The sequence below is a fragment of the Micropterus dolomieu genome, linkage group LG01 (assembly GCF_021292245.1).
Source record: "Micropterus dolomieu isolate WLL.071019.BEF.003 ecotype Adirondacks linkage group LG01, ASM2129224v1, whole genome shotgun sequence".
NCBI classification, from domain to species: domain Eukaryota; kingdom Metazoa; phylum Chordata; class Actinopteri; order Centrarchiformes; family Centrarchidae; genus Micropterus; species Micropterus dolomieu.
In genome coordinates, this window is record NC_060150.1 from 13,782,793 (window position 1) to 13,797,966 (window position 15,174).

The 15,174-nt window shown below is 38.7% G+C and overlaps 1 long non-coding RNA gene across 1 annotated transcript; it reads right to left on the reverse strand.

The window, feature by feature from the left end:
• Nucleotides 1-751: 751 nt before the first annotated feature.
• LOC123979647 lies at nucleotides 752-2,364 on the reverse strand. The gene is made up of 3 exons (XR_006827274.1): nucleotides 2,275-2,364; nucleotides 1,258-1,561; nucleotides 752-1,131 (listed from the first exon to the last, which is right to left on the reverse strand). It is a non-coding gene; the product is annotated as an uncharacterized LOC123979647 (long non-coding RNA).
• Nucleotides 2,365-15,174: the final 12,810 nt, after the last annotated feature.

Here is a 15,174-nt window from a genome sequence, read left to right on the forward strand (position 1 = left end):
AACACTCACTGTAGTCTAGTTTATTTTGACTCAATCCCACATCATCATGCGGCTGTACTTAGTAGCACATAATTTGTGGTTGAAAATAGTCCTCAGCAAACGATGTATTTACTGTTTGAATAGAAAACTGTTTGAAAAATATACAAGCATCAGTAAAGCAAGGTAGATTTAAAAGTTACAACAGATACAAGTAAGAGAATTTTTGATATGTTAAGTGTATTTGTTGACAATAACAAAACACCAGCCATATCCCTTAATGTTATGTCCATGGTTCAGTGACGAAAAATGCAGGAACAAATAACATTAACATAGCTTAGAATGGGTGACGAGTGACAAACACATTTTTAAGCATGTGGTTTCTATGTCACTTTTACATTAATAAAAGGTCAGGGCATTGACTATTCTGTCTTGTTTTCATCACTTTTGATTCATCGTTGCTTCAGTTTCTGGTCTTATCCGAGAGTCTATATTAAAAACATCCAAAACCACAACATTTGCAGAAAGGTTATTTTACCCACCAAGCTAAAAAACTGTTTCCCTCCCATTTATTCCGGTGCTGTCTTAATGGATTTTTAATGGGTATTTTGGAGGATCCAAGAAAGGTTGTACTGGTCTTGCTTGAGTCACGGTGAACAGATGGCATTCCAGGCAGGGAAAAAAGGGAGGAGAAATCAAAGAGTTTATTGATCCAGAAGCTTAATTAAACAAGACTGAGTGTCAGTGCTTGGACCGCATAGTGACTGAACTTCACAGCAGTATGAACCATACCAGACAGAACATAAATGCATAAGGAACGAGAAGATAATACAGCCTTTGTAGACACCAAAATAAACACACACACACACCTGCACACACGGTTAAAGTCTCTACAGAACTGTGGGTTCAGGAAAGTAGTTGAAGAGGAAGAAGCAAGGTGTAGGAGGAGCACAACAACAATAGCTATACAAGCTCCCAAAGGATTGTGGGATATTTCTTTGCAAAATAGACTCTTTGGGAGCTCGCTGCGGCTTTTGCACCCCTGGGTTGCTCTGACATTACTTGTTGTTGTGCATGTAGATTTTGCTGCTTGATTTCCTTAATTCTTCTTTGTTCTTCTATTTTTTTTTTTACAAAAAGTCAGCAGTGAAAAGGCTGGAACAAGTCAAACACACTATATAAACTTTTGACAGTGCTCTTTAAAAAAGCTGTCATTTTCAAGTTTCAACAGAAAATATGTTAATAGCATGTTTTTGAAGTAAGTCACACACCAACACACACCTGAGCAGGCCAATATTGAGCCTGGGCTCTATTCCGGGGTGGCTGTCGAAGGGAGACTGATGGAGGCTGGCAGACAGGCGTTTAGGGAGGAGTCCGTCTGTTCCACGGTGTGGCAGAGCCAGCCACCATCCATCTCCATTACACACATCCACATGCCACTGGGCAGGGAACAACTCCTCTGAGAATGGCCGAGGGGGTGGGGTTGCAGAGGAAGAGGGAGGGAGTGTCTGTCAAACTCCTGTTATGCTGTTGTTCCCTGCTCCTGTTCCTCCTCAGCTTATAGATGTCGCGCATGTGTAAATCACTGGCAGAGAAAGAGGAGCAGTCAGTGCGCGGACATGATTTGAATGCATTCTTTGTGGCAGGCGCAGTCACCTCTCTATATCAAGACTTTGTATTGATTTCTTTTTGATGTAGTTTAGACTACACCCATTTTATTTATTCATTCTTTATTAGCTTAAATCCTCACTCAGGCCCAAGTGAGCTCGGCCAACTCTGGACAAATTGGCAGCTAATAAAAGGAGAGCAGCTTCAGCTTAAGTGCCTCACTTAAACACAAAATAACCCAATATTCCTCTTACACGTAAAAAAAAATCAATTCATAGGCAATAAACCCCACCCTTGCTCAGTTCAATACACTCAGGGGCTTTACTGCTACAACTTCACTTGTTTGGTATGGCCAGTATGGTGGCTATTGTTTGCTAATGTTGGCAATTTTAGTCCGATCAACACTGTCATACCATTACCATGGAGACAAAAAAAGTCTCCATGGTAATGGTAAAAAGTCTGATTTCATTATTTTGTCTATACAAAGAATATGTTTTACCTCTATTATTAAAGAAAGTTTGAGGAACACAGACATAAAAGACAGCTAGACAGGAGGATGACATGACAAAACCCAAAATGGCCACACCGACATGGTTCACTGAGTTAGCAGGAAGACCCATTGTCAACACAGCACTGAACTTTTGCCACTGCCACTGAACCATCAGTTCACACAGGTACCTCAAAAAATACCTGATGCTCCTCCAACTATTTTCCTGATGGGGAAGGCAGGATACACATGATCTGTAAATGGCCAAATGATTAAGAAGATGTGAATATCCTCCGACGTAAGTGGCTGGCTTGAAAAATGGTTGCCATGGGAACAGCAGCCAGAAGACTGCTCTGAAGTGGGTATTATCATTCACATTGATCGGGTTTAACTGAACAAGACTAATTATGGAAAATCTCTGTCAAGTGACTCATCTCAGTACTGAAGTACAGAAGTACTGCTTTATGTTGAGACATCATATGCAATACAGTGAACTTAAAAATATACACATAGATCAACTGAAGCTAAAAACCCTGCAGCATTCTCCATTTCTTAACCCAACATGTCCTCATATATAAAGGACAGAATAGGTTGGCAGTTGACTATCCATAACGACCTGTCTGAGTGTTTTTAATGACTCCCAAAACAACATATGAATTTTTTGGTTCCCCATAGACTGTTGCAACAAAGGGAGGTTAATACTACCAAAGCTACATAAATGCTACAAATAAACACTAGAAATCACAAAAATGTATGCTAATGCTAGCTAGTTAAAGCTAGCACTAATAACGCTACAAAAACTAAAAATGTACTTTGTCACACAGCCGCAAGAGTCACTTATTACAAAAAAGTTGGTCGTGTTAAACCCTTCAGCTATCAACCAATGTTGTCATTTTCTGGTGAGGACGGTATGTTAAGCACCTGCTTAAGCTAAGTTAAGATCCTTGAGATAGTCTCCAACTAATTTTTTAATGTTTTAAGCTGAGGGGTTCTAAAGAAGAATCTTGTAAAAGGGTTGTATGCACTTGATGGCTAGATACATTATAATGACATAATGCCAACAGATTGGTAAAGCTAGACCTAAATGTCCCTGGCAAAAAGTCCCCATCCTCACCAGCTGTTACTAGGACATCTAAATACTCCTTTGTTCATGTTATCACTTTTAACAGTACAAGAGAAAAGGCTCTTATGATGAGGACTAACCACAAAAGTCTTTTGCCAAACATAACGCTATGTCAGCTAAAGTTGGCTTCCCCAAATACGACAAAGTGCAGGAAAGGGCTGCTAACATTAGCTTAAACTCTGATAGCTTCCGGGACCAGCTTCCAAACTGCAGGGAAACACCACACAGTGGATATGCTAATCGTGAACAGGACTATTTTTAACAAACTAATGTAGTTAGTAATGTAGTCCTCAGCCTTAGAAGTAACAATTGTTTACTACAAGGCAGCAAGATACTTATACATACTTAACATGCTAACATTTGCATTTGAGGTTAGAGCAGATAAACACACTGTTAAATCCATTCCCTGCACTTTTGCTTGTGATTTTGAAAAAGAAAAAGAAAAAAGAAGCTTGAGTTATGATTGGACAGTTGCTTAATGAGGGAGGGGTTTAGCCATCCTGTCTTTGCAAACTACAAAAGAGGATTACACAAGAGAATACATTTTTCTCTTAGTCTTTCCTAATCCTACCATCTCTTTTTCTCCCCTTTCCTCTCTATACAGATTACAACAGAGAGATAGATTTCCCCCCAGACACGGGTGGAGAGGGTCTGATGTTAAAAATGGAGGCACGCCAGTTGGTGTGTAATCACTGTTTTAACCTCCCTCTCGGTCATTAATCAAAGTCAACATACTCAGGCAGAAGATGTGATCCTCCAGTCTCACCCACCCCACACAGTCTTACCTGTAGGAGGGAGCTGACGACCGGGAGGTCTGAGACAGGCAGCTAATCAGGGAACCTACAGTGAAAAAGCTGCGAACCTGGATAAAGAGCATTTATTTAAATAAGTAGTGATTTAAATAGTCGGTATTCATTTAAATGTGTTTGAAGCACTAGGCCTTGCCGGAGGCTGGACTTAACACCTGTCATTTAAAATCTGCAGTGAGCACAGACCACCACACGTCACACAGAACTCATTTGATTTTTTTGTTTTTTTGGTCCATGTATTTGCTCTTTAAATATCTGTAAACAAAAATGAAGCCAATTCCTAAAACAATCAATGTTGTCTCTGGACTCGGTGAATGTACAGCTTTTGATTTGTGGGTTTTATCTTTAATCCTGCCCAAGAGGCATCTACAAAGGGGGTTGGGGGGGCAAGCTAGTGTTAACCTCAAGGTCAAATCAGAAGTAATTTGCAGTGAATGTGGGTTATCATATTTATAGCAGGACTGTGGCAACTCTGTCTCCTAGAAATTATGTTCATTTGTTTTGCAATATACAGATTCATGGGAAACGTAATTGCTGCCTGCTGTGTTGACAGGCAGTGTTTGTTTTCAGCAAAGGAGGTGCAATGATTTTCGCTCTGCACATTGGGTCACAGGGAGGTCAGGCTGAATGGTAAAGGCTTACAAAGAGCAGACTTTGATACTACAGAGCCAGGGCTTGTACCCTGTACGTGGTTAGGTTTGAGCAACAAAAGCAGAGAAAAGGTTATGAAAAGATTGTGGTTTGGTTAAAGGTTAAAGAAAATGCATGTCGTGCAAATGAGTTAATTAATCTTGAAAAGTTTGTGGAATAATTATGACTATTTTTAAGTAGCTATTGAAAATTTATCAGTGTCCTTGTTTGCTCATTTGTATATTAATCAGTTTTCTTTTACTATATTGTATTTGTCCAGAGTTTTATTTTAATTATGGGGCAACCAGTTTTGCTTTCCACCTACTTTATTTCTGTTTCCTTTGTTTTCTTACATCTGTGTGTGTCCATTAAACCTCCACAAGCAGTCAATGTGGAAAAAAGTCTGTGGGATAAAGCTGATCGTCAGGCATTGGGAATGTATTATGAATCTTGGGTTAAAGTATAAGAAAACTATTGGTAGAGCAGTGTCATTTTCACAATCACATATTGCAAGTCCAAAATAGAGCTTAGTTCATTTATTTGGTGCAACACATGGCTGGCGTTTCTGAAATTATGTATATTTAGGATTTTCAGATGAGGATTATCAGCTGGTATTAAGAGGCTCACGATGTTTGAGGCAGCATTTGCATTGTTAGAGAGTTTGTTTTTGCTTGCGGCTGTGAGCATTGCAAAGTCTAAAGAGAAACAACATTTTGTGAAATCCCCACACGAGGATGTACATGGTGTCGTCCAAAATATTCCACGCTGCATTTGTAATAACTTTCCATCTTTGCTCTGGTACTCCACATGGCCTATTTCCTCCTCAGTCTTTTCTGATTTACATCATAATTCAGTTCTGCATTGAAACCAGAAACTTATTAGCTACTGTAAATCTAGAGGATCTGCGGGTTCAAGAACATGCAACCCCACAAAAGCTTGGGATTGATGCTGCTGCATATAATTCAGTTTGGCTCCCAAGTCACCATTTATGATTTATTTTCATTAGACAAGGTGCCGCTGTTGTGCAATTCATTTCTCCTCAATAAACAGACAGTGAGACAAGCTGCAGCTACATAAAATACCATCTTCTTGAGTAGCGGCTGTGAAAAATGCAGCTAACAGGCATCAGTTGTTGTCCTCGCCACCTCCCAACCCCCGCTCCTTCCAACGGTTGTAAAGTATGAAGTGCATTAGTGAGATAACACCTCTATTACTTTTAACAATATTGCTACTCCTCAGTGGCAACCCGCTGTTGGTTGTTAGTCACACTTATCAAGTCAAGGGAAGCACAACTTCAAAAGGAGCTCAGATCAGAGGCAAGCAGTCAGCCATTAGAGAAGAAACAACATATTAGCCTTGCTGTGTTTGATGGCTCCTTCTTCCAACTTAGAATGACAGTGTGAAATTAGACTAAACTGATTTGGAACAGACCTTGAAAGTTCAATCTCAGGACAGCAGCATAGGTATTTTATTTTCTAGTTTTGTTCCTACTGTGGCACTGATCTCTTTCCAGCTCTAACTGCAAACACAGTCTGTATGGAATTAATGTGATATATCATGTAATATACATACATCATCATATTACATGTATTGCATATTTGAAAGGCCCAATTGTTTTTATTTGTTTTTCTTTCTTTTAACTTATCTGGTAGTCTCTTATTTTTACTTTGCACAACAAAGTTACGTTTTGTAGAAGGTGGACCCAAGAGACAACACAAGAGGCAACGATGTAACAGTAACAGTCTTTTTTCAGGAGGATGTGGGCAAGGGGCAGGCAGGTGAACGCTGGCGGAGTCCAGATCCGAAGAGCAATAGCAGCTGATGTTGGTAGGAAATGTTTGGTTTGGTTTTGGAAAAGAGCGTGGTTTTGGTTAAAAACCAAAACTACTTGACAGGGAAACAGGAGTCCAGGAAGTCACTGCCCAGTCAAGAAATACTGTTAATTAGTAGTAATCCTAGTTAAAAGCTGCCATGGAATTAAAATATAAAGTGCTATATGTAACACTCACCACTTCATTTATACCTATACTTTATATATAATCTATGTAGGAGCATTCCCTACCTTACTGTGAAGTTGTGTGGATGACTTGACGTCACATGGCACTTGGTGATGGAACTCAGAACCTCCTTTTCCGGATGAGTGATGACAACAAAATGGTAGGCAATATACATAATGTCCTGCTGAGGCTCATTACAGATTTTGGCAGCTCAAGTCACTATAGACCCCGGGGGAAATAAGAGAGGAGGCAAAGGAACAGCGCTGCATTCAAAGTCACTCAGAAAAAACATGGTCACACAAAAGTGACGAAATAAAATCAGCAGCGTTTCTAAACAAGTGAGCCCTATAATGCACATATTAGTCATCATGCCAGTCAGAGCAAATACTGTTTAAGCTTTTAAATTCAAACTCTGATTATTTGTTTGCACAGCTATCAAACCTTCAAGATTTTCCTTTTTTAAAGGCTCTTGTTCAATTTCTAACCTAATTTCCAATTTTACATTTTTAAAGCCGGTGGTATGCTGGTCGTCTCCAACTTCCCCAACCCCTGCCAGTGTTCTCTGTATCCAGCTGTGGAACGCTAGTTCACCTCCACAATCCACAAACATGAAAATACTTTATGGAGGTGGGGGGATAGCTTAGTTGAGATAAGTCTGTACGCTCCTTGCAGCCTCTAGGGAGCCCAAGGGGAGCACACCACAGTCCATTCAGCTATCAGAGCAGCGAAGGGCATTTCGGACATCAAAACAGCTTATTTGTGTGTGTTCACAAACAGAGCCAGAGTCTCAGCCTGTCACTCTGACCAGGCAGTAGCACAATTAGTCAGGGGGGAAGTAGAGGAGGTTGTAACAGGAACCATGTGGTGCAGAAGAAGCGAAGTTGTTATGCTATGTCGGCTTAGAACTGTAGTCTTTAATCAACAAATCTCCTGATGCGACCACAACTACTATTTATCCTACTCACAAGTGCACGCTGTCAGTACTGTGAGAAGCCACAGCCTACTATATCTGCCTTTGTTGACATGTTCCTTTATTACAATGAACAAGTGTGTTACTGTGTTTCACACTGTATTGCTAGATTAAGAAGTGTAAACTGTATCTACATAATACAAAAATCATGCTGTATTCATTCTGGTAAATGTGCTCAGTTGCTTTCTTGCAGAGTTAGATTAGAAGGTTGATTTAACTTACAGTCATCAGCTGGTTAGCTTAGTTTAGTCCATCCATCCATCCATCCATCGTCAACCGCTTATCCTGCGTACAGGGGCGTAGGGGCATGGAGCCAATCCCAGCTGACATTGGGCGGGGTACAGCCTGGACAGGTCGCCAGTCCATTGCAGTAGCTTAGTTTTTAAAAAGAAGCTATAATGTGTTAATCAGAGAGCTGTAGAGGTACATTTTGTTACCTTTGGACAGAGCCAGGCTATCTGTTTACCCCTGTTTCCAGTGTTAATGCTAAGCTATGCTAACTGTCTCCTGCCTCATATGAGAATAATATAAATCTTCTCATCTAACTCTTGGCAAGAAAGCCAATAAGCATGTGTCCTAAAATGTTGGGCTGTTACTTTAATGGATTAATATATTTGTCATATATTAGTAATTTATCAAGCACACAAATACCAATGTAGATGTCATATTGGGTTCTCAGAGCTAATATACTGATTCATGAATAAAAATATAATTTATTGCTTAAAATAATTATAAATGAATCATTAGATGCAGCCCTAGATGAATCAAGCACTGCATAAAAGTTAACATAGTGAGATTTTCTGGGTGAATAGGTAAAATTACATGCCTTGCATGGAGAATATGTTCACCCTTGAGTCCTTGTATCTTTGTACTATTACTCCAGAAACTACTGCAGACAGGTGATGTGCACTAACTGTTTTTAAGGGAGTTGAGTCTGTTAGAAGATTTCTTTCAACTCATGCAAATCAAAAAGGCCTTCTGGCCTTGAGATAGTTGTTGATGTTCTTTAGTATTTGGTTGGATTTTCTTTTGTTTTTATGCATTTTTCTCTGGATTTTGCTGTAAAATAATTTTACGTGACATTAACTCAAATAGGAATATCCATGTGTGTTAAAGTCTTTAGCCGCTGTGGTGCTGCTGAAATGTGAAAGCTGTACATTGAATCTCATATTGTAAAGGCACTCTTAAAAATTTCTATGGCTCAGGCAGGCCAGAGCTTCTGCAGAAATAGGCTCTTTTGCGCCTGAACCTTCTGCATCTGGAGCCAGAGGGGACTTTTGTGAAGTGACAATTGAGTGGATAGCCTGGGTCATGTGCTATTATTGTATTTTTGTGTGAAATTGCTACATCAATGAGGGCAGGTGGGTTTGGAGTGAAGAGGCTTATTAAATGTGTTCCAGGATTTCTGATATTCAGAGGAGGATTTTTTTTCTTGCTTCTTCTGGCAGCGAAGAAAAACAGACAGATGATTATGCAGCAGGATAGTTGGAGGACAGAAGCATGCTACAGGCTGCAGGTAACGCAGTGCACAATGGAAACATCCATTGATTTCTACTGTGAATCTCATCTTAGTCTTGTCAGTCAAAGTGGGGAGAAAATCCTTATCACTCGTGACCACGTTCAGAACGATTTAATTCCAGCAGAAGAAGAGAAGCTTTGTAATCAAAACGCTTAAGACTTGCACTGTTTACAGACTTCTAGCCTGTCCCTTTTAGCCATAGAGCTTCGCTGTTGTCCACACACCTTTAAAAACACACAAATGAGCCACACTGGATATTCCTTTATCACTATGAACATGGGAACTCAATATACACCATCCTGTTGCTGGAAATAGTCACTTTATTGCATATATGCAAATTAATCCACAGCTGAAAATCATCTATAAATGCAGTATTAACTCAGATTTCAGATGTAGGCTGAATGCTATGGTGTCCAGCTGTTTTAGGAAATTGAAACTTCTTTTTAAGATTAAAGTATTCAGTAGGAACTAATGGGCTTGGGGCTGCGACAGACAGGGTAGAAGTGAGAAAGTATTCAGAGATTCACTAATGGGGTGGAGATTTAAAAAAATATAGAAAAGCCTCAACATTTAAGTACAGACAACCACTGTCAAATATATTTACTGTAGTCACAGAAAACAGGTCTATAAAGAAAAAAAGGTTAAAGAAAAATTTGGAACACAAAATCAGTAGATGTGTCTTCTTCAAAATGGAAAACCTCTGCAGATGTAAGGCTGAACATGAGAATGAATATTTCGGAACAAGAATAAGAGCTCTGTGAGGCTGCACACAGAGCAGTAGGCCTAAGTTGAGCCATGTGTAACTGTCTCCCAAGGTTGTACTACTGCATGGTCCTGACTCGAACGGGTGACTTTGGGTACGGGAGGCGGACGCGCTAATGAGGAGGCTAAAATCCATGGGCACTAGTGTCTGTCGCTAGTGCGTCTCTTAAGGCGTCAGGGAGCGAGTTATGTTCACCCTCTTGGTTTAGTTTGTTAGCATGCACAAATTTTTTAAGTAGCGCTTAACACAGTACTGCTGAGGCTGACAGGAGTGTCTTTAGTTTTGGAGGTAGGGCCTATATTGGAAAACCAAAGTATTTAAAGTTTGACCTGATAATGGGGCTAGATGAAAAGTTGAGGGATTTACCAAAGTCACTAGAATTTGTCCTTAGAGGACTTTTAATATCTATAGAAAATTTCATGAGAAATGATCCAAAAGTTGTTCAGCTATTTGATCTAATATTGTGTCTGTCACGAACAAGTCAGTGCAGTGAGCCACCGTAAGTTTTAGTGGCATCTAGTGGTGAGGGTTGCGAATTGCAACCAGCGGCTCACTCACATTACATACAGGACCTTTAAGTGAACGATGGAAGCTTCACAATAAAAGCTCACAACCTGCGTAGGGGCTTAACAGAGGGAAATCCACTCAGTCAGAGCATTTCACCAAAATAAAACAGCTTACATTAATTACTTTCACTCCTTGATATATACAGTATTTGTCTCTATAGAGTTGTGTAATTATTTATTTAACAGACTATTTTATTTTCATCAGTTGGGTGTTATTTAGGTTGGTATACAACTAGGATAGTTCTTGACACATCCCATTTGTTAACCATCATTATGACAGAATATTTCAGTATTTATTTCAGAGTATTGCAGATGAACAATCTTGCATATTTATTTCTTGCAACAAATAATGCAATTTGGGCAGTGACCATATTTTTGCACAGACCAAACCCCTACACTGTTTAATAATGTTAATGTAATGTTACTGCTGTTCATACTGTACATACATTTGCTCTCTCTGAGCCCATTCACTGGGTGTATTATGAAGAAAGAACATCCATTGTTCCCTGAAAAGTTGTGAACTGCAACAGCAAGTTCTTCTCCCTTTAAAAAAAAAAAAAAAAGTCCTTGAGGACGCCCTTCTCCTCATCTCACTGACTGATTGATCCAATTTTCTGATTAATACCGCTCACCCAAAATAATTCGAGGACTCACACGCTTGCTGGTTAACTGACTTAGTGGGGTGCACTACCTTCAAAGAATCTCTGAATGAGACACCACAGCACAAGTTTTGAATTGTTTTGTTGCCAACAGCATCCTTGGTCTCACAGGTAAAGAACATCTGAGCAGATCAAGAGAGGAGCTGACCAAGATTGCTGTCTGTCCAAGTTCTTTGGTATTATTCCGGTTTCATCAGGTCAAAATCCTGTTCGAGATCAAAACAATCTTTGAAGTTTGAGATGGTCTTTTGATGTTACAAAAAAATCTGTATGGCTGATGGTTAACCACTCAGGTCTTTAATAGCAGTGGTTAAGAAGGGGGGAAAAAACACTTCTGAGCACAAAGTATGTCTATCTTTTTAGCTTCCGGTTAAAAAAAAAAAAAGTACAACTCAACTTAATTTAAAGGACAGCTGAAGGTTGCTGCTTGAGAGTACTTCTCAGTAAATCACTTAAAAAGTCAAAGAACAAATTTTCATTTGGAAATGTATCCAATAATGTAAAGATGCAGCATCTCTATGACAAGCACATTTTTAATTAAAATCACAGCCATGCCTCAAATGGCCAAAGTATCAGATGTTATGAGTATTACTCTGAATGTGTTATCTGTTGAGCTTTTATTAAATTTAGCTTTTTTTCTTTATTGATTCCATTTTTTAACACGAGAACATAGATTTAATTATTTCTGCCTTTTATCCAGGGAAATGAATATCCACCCAAATCTCGACTACACAAATGTGATACAATAAAAAAAAGGTTATTACTGGCTTTTCCAACACTGGCAGCAAGTGGTGTGAAATACCTATGGAGAAACTGTCATGCTAATGCAATAGCACAATTTTTGTATAAATCTTTAGTTTAAATTTCCATGCATGGCTCTGTATTTAATATGTAAAGATGTAAAGAAGTGCCAGTATGAGATTACATTGGAAAATAGAAAGATTTCAATGTAATGCAAAAACGTGGATGTGTTTTATGAATTATTAAAATACATTTTGATGCAGAATTTTTAAATGAATGTCAATTTTGAATATTTATGGGCATTTCCATTTAACTTTTGAATGTAAATGCCCATAAGCCATCTTTATTTCCACTTTTAAAAAGATAGGTTTTTTAATCTGAAACTGCTGAAAAAAACTACAGTATTTGTATTTTAAGACCATGCTTTTTCTTTGGGACTATACTGATGAAGGCATCAGGATATAAAAATCATCATTCAGATTTAATCAGAGGCACGGTAGAAAATAGGCTACACACTAATTTAGTTCTACAAGAAAACCTTGATTGTGGGGAGACTTTAGATTGGGGCTGCATTTATTTTGACCTTGTCTGTGCAGCACATGTGAGTAGAGCCAGTAATGAGCAGCTATTGATATTAGTGCCACTCAGCCTGGCACTGTATTTACGTGTTGTAACCTCATTTGACCATTCCAAATAAATTCACTGTCTACCAAAACTAGCCAAATCGAGATTTTTACAAAAAAGACTACCATGCTACATATCTCAAATGCAGGACTGGGTGAGTGCCGCAAGAAGAAAAGCCAGTAATGATCAAACAAAAGCACAGACACATTCAACTTACTGCGCCCTTTCAACTAATTTGTCCTCTCTCTTAGTGTCTGCTGCATGGCTCAAAGCTGCAAAGTCTAGACTCAAAAGCAAAGGTCATAAAAAGCGCACTTGCTCAAGGAGATGAAATATTAAAATCTTACATGAAGTCTGGTTTGAAGAACTTCAATGACATTCAACAGCTTCATCAGGGCTGAATAGCACATTTCAGAACAAAAACAAAAAAAAAGATTCAACCTTATGCTAAGTTACTGCTGCTACGCCTGTCAAGCTTTCTGTTCTCCTAAGACACATAAAGTTTAGTATGATACACACACACACACACACACACACACACACACACACACACACACACACACACACACACACACACACACACACACACACACACACACACACACACACTTAATATTACAACAATAATTTTGCAGTTTTTTAGTAAAACAGAAAAAGGGGAACGTGTTGCTCTCAACAACAGAGGTGGCAAAAGGATCAATTATTCGTACAATGGCATCCTGGCTTTAGATATACATCTGTCCACTGCAGAGGCTCTATCCACCTGGAGTAACTAGTATACATTTGTGAGTTAGTACACTTACACTTTATTTGGCTTATGTCTGTCTACAGATTATAGTAGGCCTATTTGTAACATTTCAACAACTTGATATTCAATTCAACTGATTCACAAATAAAACTGTTTTCTGTCTTAAGGTTTGATTAGGGCCAATATTAATGTATTCATTAGCCTATAATTGCAGATAAATGTATCAGCTTACCACTAGTTTAATATTAATTCCAGTTACAGAGGTTTTATTATGGCACATTGTTCTCATTCATTAAATCCTGTGTTAATGCTAAGTGCTAACTTGTCAATAACCCTAATTTTCATGCAGAATGTGTAAACCTTTTTTAATATAATGCTCCATCCAGGCCGTGATTTGTCGGTTCACTAAAAGTGACATTGATGAACAACTTTATCCACATGCTTGGATTAAAAAAAGCACCCGATCTTCTCCCTACTATGTCTCGGCCGGTGCAGAGGGCAGACAAGAGTACCAGCAGCTTGTGAGAAGTGCCGGCCTTAAAGTAACACTCAGCTTTAGCTAGTTAGCCATACTTGCTAATATTTGAAGTTTAAGTTAAGAGATAAATACACTATTGAATACCTTCCTTAAACTTCTTCTCTTTGTTTTTGGAATGGTTTGCACATCTTTTCCTTAAAAATTTAAAGTTCTTTCTCCAAATATCAAGTTTTTGTGCACCTCCCCTTAGACATAGGGCCTACTCAATTTTTCACATGCTTTCACCCTCCTCCCTGGATTCTTGCAGTTTGAAGATTTGTTTCATCCAACTTGCTTCTGGCTGCCTGAGCAAAAATAGGACACAGCGGTTGACAAGGAGAAAAATGCATGCAGTTGGGATCTTAAGGTAGTTACCTTCTTTAAAAGCACGTAATTCATAGGCTAGCAGCTGGACAGAGGCCACAAAGCCACAAATGTGCATCTGAATAAATCATGGATCATAAAATCAGATTACAGGGACTTTTCTAAACCTCATGGGCCCATATAAAAGTTATACATCACTGATAAACAAAATTAATTGTCCTCTCTCTTTCCCAGAGTTAATTGCCTTTGGGCATTTCATTCTACAGCTTAGCTCTGTGTTTGTTTTTAAATTATTTATTCATATAGCAAATTATCATTCTTTTCACTCCCTCTCTCACTTTATTTTGCTCTCAAGCTCTCTCAGTTTTCCTTGCAAGACAATTCTGGAGGTACAAGGTGAGCAGCAGTAGAAATTTTCTGTCATGAATAAACCATTTCATGCCCTCTTTCAACACCACTATTAAGCAATTTACTGTTTGAATCAGCACGGCGAGCGTACAACCACGGGAAATGTGTTTTATAGAGTCACCCAATGGTCAAGTTGAAACACACACTCACTCCTCTGGGTTAGGAGTTAATTATATCATATGTACACAGTTATGTTAAAAACATGAAACTGAAAAAGGCAAAGAAAAACAATACTGACATTTATTGTTCTGCACTTATTTGCGGCAAAAGAGCTCTCTTCATTCTCCCCTGCTCTACTGTATAAGGTTGGCGGGTGTCTATCTTTTATTAAAGATTTCTCTGGCAGTACCGTCTTCCCCCCATACCAAATGAATGCACAAGCATGTTCTGCATTCTTGCCATGTCTCAGCAATACATATAGCAGTCTGAATAAATGACCTAGGTATATTTTTATTCTATAGAAAAAAGGAAGCCTCTGGGCTTAATTCACACATACCAAGCTGAGGATGGTTAAATGCCTTTATTAGTTTATATGTTTACTCTAATTGCCTTGTGGACATTATTTCTGTCAGATGGCTTAAATAGAAAACGCCAGATGTTAAAAATAAATGTGATGTGATTGTTACATTACATACATAATTGCTAAAATTGGATTATAATTATTAACATTTTAGCACCTTTTAGCACCTTACATACAGGGGGTGT